We start from the raw sequence: 7,315 nt of genomic DNA, 5'->3' as shown, positions 1-7,315 counted from the left end.
GGCCACAGGCTCACTCTGCCTGTGGTTTTCCGACGTGGGTCTCCGCTTCGCCGTAGCGGACGACCCGTTTCCGCGGAGCTTCCCCTTCACAGAGCGAAGGAGACCGCCATTGCCGTTCGCGCCGCCTTCGGAAGTCCGACAGTACACTACTCTACTTAATGAGGTCAAGGCGAACAAGTGAAATGTTGAGGGCTAGTCACTTGTGAGCTTATTTGCAAAGCTACGGTAGGCCCTGCATTATTTTCAGCACGGTGGCTAAGTTTTGATTTGTAACCAGAAATTCCTAGAGGTCTTTCCTAAAGCAAGGTCGCATAGAATTGCGCTGTTCCTCTGTAAGAAAAAGAAAAAATAATCTTTTGTTATAGTTTTATCTGTCTCCTAAATATGATGGGGGAAATTTATTCTGGGGCTCAGCACTAATACATGTTTCTTGTACTACGTGCAAAGGGGTTTCTCGATCATGCCCATTTTGGACTTTCTGAGGACTGAAAAAACCCTGAATTTAAAGGGCAAAAGGCCCAGAAGAACAATGGGGTGGGAAGTATCTCATCTGAAGGCCCATATATTCATGGGGAGACAGGGTGATGCAAATCTACTCTAGACTGCAAATTCTGCTCTGGTGCAGGCAAGTCCTAAGTTCATAGTGTGGACACAGCCAGCCTCCAAAGCTGCTTTAGGCTGCAAATCTAAACCCACTTGCCTGAGAGTAAGCCCCACCAAATTCAATCAGACTTACAGTTGTACCTTGGTAGTCAAACGGCTTGGCTCCCAAACGCCGCAAATCCAGAAGTGAGTGTTCCAGTTTTTCGGAAGCCAAACGTCCGATGCGGCTTCCGCTTGAGTGCGAATGGACTTCCGGAACGGATTAAGTTCGAGAAGCAAGGTACCACTGTATTGAAAACATAATATCACAATTAAATTATATGAAAATGATATGAAGTGGAATTATGAATGATATATAACTTATACTTTTAGAAGATACCTGAAGGCAGCCCTGTTTAGGGAAGTTTTTAATGTTTGATGTTTTATTGTATTTTTAATATTTTGTTGGAAGCCTCCCAGAGTGGCTGGGGAAACCCAGCCAGATGGACGGGGTATAAGTAATAAATGATGATGATGATGATGATGAAAATAGTATAGGAATTAATACCAAAAAATACTACACCCCACTCCCTGCAAAAAGAAGGACGCCCTAAAAACAAACTGAGCACACCTCTTATATCAATCGGCAATGGGAACAGGAGATGGACCTTTCCATTAATTATATGTGGGCAGATCCACATAAAACATAGACTATGAACTGCCGAAATCTACCTGGCAGGGGAGGAAATGTGCAATTGGGACTCCAGGGAACTTTGACACACTGCTGTGCTGTTTAGTCCAAACTTGTTCTGCTTTCACTTTTGTTTGGGCGCCGTAAGTGCTGTTCCTGTTTCTCTTATCATAATGCCAAGGTCTCCATCAAAAGCAGAAATTGCGTGCACGAAAGTTGAAGCAACTTCTACGGAACAGAAACACAACGTGGCATTGTCTCATCGGTCTTGATCCATCAAGGGTGCTCTATTGTGTGCACGAAACATACCAGAGCTGCTGGGTGCGATGGCTATCAGGGCTTCAAGTAAAAGTAGTGATTATTTATTTCACCACTGAGGGAGGGTGGCACTCTGCGCATGCTCAGGCACTCACTCGTTTATGATGGCTTGAACATGAGAGGTAAGCGGAACAGCCGTGCACAAAGGCAGCATACCTCTAACGTAAGAACATAAAAAGAGCCTGCTGGATCAGGCCAATGGCCCAACTATTCAAGCATCCTGTTCTCACAGAAGCTGAGCAGATGTGTGTGGAAAACCCATAAAAATAAAATATCAGGGACGGGCAATCTGTGGCCATACAGATGGTCTCTGCCAGCATGGCTAATGGTCAGGGATGGTGGGCATTGCAGTATATGTTTTAATGTACATATTGTCTCATCCCAAGGATAAGATCAAGGGAAGTAATAGTGCCACTGTATTCTGCTCTGGTCAGACCTCACCTGGAGTACTGTGTCCAGTTCTGGGCACCACAATTCAAGAAGGACACTGACAAACTGGAACGTGTCCAGAGGAGGGCAACAAAAATGGTCTAAGGCCTGGAAACGATGCCTTATGAGGAACGGTTAAGGGAGCTGGGCATGTTTAGCCTGGAGAAGAGGAGGTTAAGGGGTGATATGATAGCCATGTTCAAATATATAAAAGGATGTCACATAGAGGAGGGAGAAAGGTTGTTTTCTGCTGCTCCAGAGAAGCGGACACGGAGCAATGGATCCAAACTACAAGAAAGAAGATTCCACCTAAACATTAGGAAGAACTTCCTGACAGTAAGAGCTGTTCGGCAGTGGAATTTGCTGCCAAGGAGTGTGGTGGAGTCTCCTACTTTGGAGGTCTTTAAGCAGAGGCTTGACAACCATATGTCAGGAGTGCTCTGATGGTGTTTCCTGCTTGGCAGGGGGTTGGACTCGATGGCCCTTGTGGTCTCTTCCAACTCTATGATTCTATGATTCTATGATTCTATGATTCTATGATTCTATGATTCTATGATTCTATGATTCTATGATTCTATGATTCTATGATTCTATAACCATTTTGTAGCCTTTCAAGAGGAAAGGAGAACAAGGATCAACTCTGTCCCAGAAACAATCTGATGGGATGCCCATGTGTTGAAGGCATGCTGTCTCTTATTGTGATATATACAGTGTGGAATTATAGTCCTGTAAGGAATCTGCTAGAATGCTGAGGGTTTTTTTTCATGTGGATTTGGAATTTGATAGTACAGTGGTACATTGGTTCTCGAATGTAATCCGTTCCGGAAGTCCATTCGACTTCCGAAACACATACATTTAATTGACCAGCTGTGCAACCCTGAGCAGTTTTACTCACTGAGTAGCCCCACTGAGTTCAGCAAGATTGACCCTCTTGTAAGTGCCTGTAAAAATGCACCCCACATTTTCTTTAAACAAGTGTCAGGCTTAGAGAGAAAAAGGTAAAGGTAAAGGTAAAGGGACCCCTGACCTTTAGGTCCAGTCGTGGCCGACTCTGGGGTTGCGACGCTCATCTCGCTTTATTGGCCGAGGGAGGCAGCGTACAGCTTCCAGGTCATGTGGCCAGCATGACTAAGCCGCTTCTGGCGAACCAGAGCAGCAGAACTATTACTTTAGCAAATAATAATTGCTGTTGTGCAAGAAACTGATTTCTGCAGTTATTGCTATACCATCCAATTGTAATCGTGACTGATAGCTTTTCAAATAAAGTTTCTCAAGACAAAAGCAAGAATGTCATGTTTAAATGCATACTGTATTTTTTAAACATAGTTATAGTAAGTTGGGAACCCAAATAAAGCAGAAGCACGAGGGCCAACTTGTGTTTTTGGCAATCTAGTAAGGTAAAGTCAGGGAAGTGATTATGGCAGTCCTAAAAAGAGGTTTAAATGACACACATGACAACACTTTTATGCTAGGTAAGTTGCACATTGTGGTGTTATGTTGATCAAAAGAAATACTGCATGTAAAACACATTTCAAGTAGCATCTCATCATATTTCTTAACACTAAGAACTCCAAAGAAGAGAATAAAGTTAAAACATATGGCTTTTTCTTTTCATTTGTTGAGTGTGTGTGTGTGTGTGTGTGTGTGTGTGTGTGTGTGTGTATTTGTGACAAGCATAATATGCTAAACTCTCATGAGTTTATTTTCGTAAGCTCATCTGATTGTGTTCCCCATATTGCTCACATGCAGGGCTCCAAACCCAGAAATAGCCCTAAAACGTCATATAGACGTCACAAAAAGGAGTGAAAAAAGGAGTGAACATGCGGTCCGCCAAGCTGCACAGAGGTCCGGAACTAAACCCTTACGCAAAACGAGGATTGCCTGTACCATACTCTGGACTTCTAAGCCAGTGGTTCCCAAACTTTCTGGGGCTGCTGCCCGCTTGGTTCCATAGACTCATCCCCAGTGCCTCCTACAGTCCCACTCTATAAAAAGCATTACAGGGGAACCTTGGTTGTTGAATACTTCGGAAGCCGAACAATTCAGAACCTGAACGCCGACAACCCGGAAGCGAATGCTTCCATTTTTGAATGCACCTCGGAAGTCGAACGGAACTCCATTTTTAAAAAAGAATTTGCCGATCGGCAATTGATCCTTGGTTGTCAAATGTTTCGGAAGTCGAACGGTCTTCCGGAACGGATTATGTTCGACAACCGAGGTTCCACTGTACAGTCGTACCTTGGAAGTCGAACGGAGTCTGTTCCAGAAGTCCATTTGACTTCTGAAACGTTTGGAAACCAAAGTGCGGCTTCTGATTGACCTCAGGAAGCTCCTGCAGCCAATCAGAAGCCGTGGAAGCCCCACTGGACGTTCGGCTTCCAAAAGAACGTTTGACTCCTGTCAGGGAACTGCCATCAGTTTCCGAGGGAGAGAGCAAGCTCCAAAGGGATCCCAGAGAGCGTCCCAGGAGTGGGAGAGGCAGCCCATCTTCTGGGGAAGGGAATCAGCGTAGCTCCAGTGGAGAAGGGGGGCAGATGGGGGAATCGGCGAGGCGGTCCCATGACTCCTTGCCGGGGACCAGCGGGGAGAGGAAGAGTCCTCCGCTGCCTACGCCCTCCTTGCGCAGAAGGCTTCCGCGCAGGGAGAGTAGGAGGAGACTGGGTGTCAAAGAGCTTCTTTGCTGGAAGAAGTTTAAGAAACGCCCACTGACAGATTCTGCCAGCGATTGAGACAGCCACGGGTGAGTGGCTGCTCGGACAGGAAAGGTTCACTCAGGCAACCCAGCCAGGTGTTGGGACAAGCTTACGCACGAGCAACCCCTAGAACCATTACAGCAATCCGTCAGTCCCTGATGTTGCTTGTGCGCAGCCCCGGAGAGGCAGCAAGATGAGCCAAACAGAGCCGGCCAGAGGGACAGAGCAAGAAGCCCTGGTGCGAGGTCTGGCCGAGAGGAACCGAGACCTGGAGGCGCATGTAGCTACCCTGACGGCGCGGCTGGAGGAGAGACGGGTTCAGGATGCACAGGTCAGAGCCACCCCGATAGGAAGGAAGGTTCAGGGGCTGGTACACAAGTTTGGTGGAAAGCCCCAAGACTACAATGCCTTCCGAACGGAAATTCAGTACGCTTTGGAATTGCAGAAAAATGACTTTGATGTTGGCGGGGAGAGGGTGGCTTACATTGTGGGACATCTGCAGGATGGGGCGCGTGAATGGATCAGGCCCCTAATGGCGACGCAGAATGATGCATTGAAAGATCTTAAGAAATTCTACCAAGGGATGGACGCGATGTTCTCCGGCGAGGTGGACCAAAGCGTGACGAGACGGGAGCTGATGGGGTGCAAGCAGGGAAGCCTGTCCGTCAGAAACTACTGGTCGCGTTTCGCGATGTTAGTCCACAAGCTCGGGTGGGATCTGGACTCTGAACCAATGCAAATGTTGTTTGAAGCGGGTTTGTCCCCCAAAGTGAAAGACGAGTTGTCCCGAGTGCCCCGCCCGTGGTCGATGGATGAACTCACAAAGACTGTGCTTGCGATCGGTGTACGCCAGGAAACGTGGGCTCAAGAGAAGCGGGAGATAAGGGCGGAATGTTTCCATGACAACCGCATTCCAGAGATGCCGAGGGAGCCTTCCCAGGCGGCGGAGCTGATGGAAATTGAGGGAGCGCGCGTGTGTGAAGTTTCAAACGCTGGTGAAGGGCGGAAAAGGGAGGGGAAGGAGTGGAAAACTACCAAGAAGTGTTTCCTCTGTCTGCGACTGGGACATTTTGCAAAGGTCTGCCCTCAATGAAAGGCCTGGCAAGGCATGATGGGGGCTGCAGACCACGACGAGAAGGGGGAGGGGGGCAGGTGCAGGGAAACGACAACGCCTGGCTGCCAACCAGCAGGGGCAGCAGCCAGGCCAGCAACCAATAGAAGTGCCCCAGCCTGACCCCCCCCCCCAAGGCAGCTATAGCCATAGAGGTGGTGCTAGAACTCCCAAACGGGCACCCCGTCAAAGTGAAGGGACTGCTAGATTCTGGCAGCTCATGTGATTTCTTCAGCAGAGACTTTGCTCTGGAGCACCAACTCCACCTGTTGTCACTAGATTTTCCCTTGCAGGTGACCACCATCGATGGCAGGGAACTCCTGGGAGGGGAAGTGACACACCAGACACCGCCAATGAGAATGAGGGTCTCCAGGCACACGGAAACCATTGCCTTTCACGTGGCCACGCTGGCAGGACCCCCAATAATACTGGGAATGAGCTGGCTGGCAATGCATGACCCAGTGGTGTCATGGCATCAGCGGTCGGTCACCTTTGGGTCAGCTTACTGCTTAGAGCAGTGTCTGGGAGGGAAGGAACCAAGAATGACTGTGGCCAGGGTGGCTGGGTTGGCCCTGGGGCAAAAAGGGGAGGTGCCACCACAATATGCTGATTTGAAGGAGGTCTTCAGCGAGAGGGAGGCAGATAAGCTGCCCCCCCACAGGCCCTTTGACTGCCAAATCAACCTGCTTCCAGGGGCTCAGTTACCAGTGGGTAAGCTGTATGCCATGTCCGACCGGGAGATGCAGGAGCTGCGGCAGTTTATTGACAAGAACCTGAAGAGAGGTTTCATAAGGGAATCTAAGGCGATGGGGGGCAATCCAGTGTTCTTTGTGGACAAAAAGGAGACTAATCAGCACAGATTAGTTGTGGATTACCGGGCCCTAAACCTGGTATCAGAACCCGTGACTTTCCCAATGCCCAGGATTGACGATATTTTGACACGTGTGAGGCAGGGGAAGATTTTTATCAAGCTGGACCTCAGGGGAGCCTACAATCTGATTAGGATAAGGGAGGGGGACGAATGGAAAACGACCATGTTCACCCCCCTGGGGGCTTTTGAGTACTTAGTCATGCCATTTGGATTACAATCGGGCTCTGCCTGCTTTCAAGCCTTCATGCATCATGTGTTGGGGCCCCTGCTGTACAAGAATTGCATAGCCTTTTTGGACGACGTCTTAATCTATTCGGACAATGAAAAGCAACACGTCAGAGACATCAGGGAGGTGCTACAGAGATTGAAGAAGCATCAGTTGTGGGTCAAGCTGGAAAAATGCCAATTCCACGCCCGGGAGGTCGAGTTCCTGGGGTACAGGCTGTCAGACAAAGGACTAGCCATGGATCCGGGCAAGGTGAAGGCAGTGCTGGAATGGAAAGCCCCCCAAAACAGAAAGGACGTGCAAAGGTTCCTAGGCTTCAGCAACTTCTACAGGAAGTTCATAAAGAACTTCGCTCACTTGACGGCGCCCATAACGGATTGTCTTAGTAGCAAAA

Source organism: Podarcis bocagei (assembly GCF_964188305.1).
Source record: "Podarcis bocagei genome assembly, chromosome: W".
NCBI lineage: Eukaryota > Metazoa > Chordata > Lepidosauria > Squamata > Lacertidae > Podarcis > Podarcis bocagei.
The sequence above is the reverse complement of the archived record's forward strand: the minus strand, read 5'-3'. Positions refer to the sequence as shown.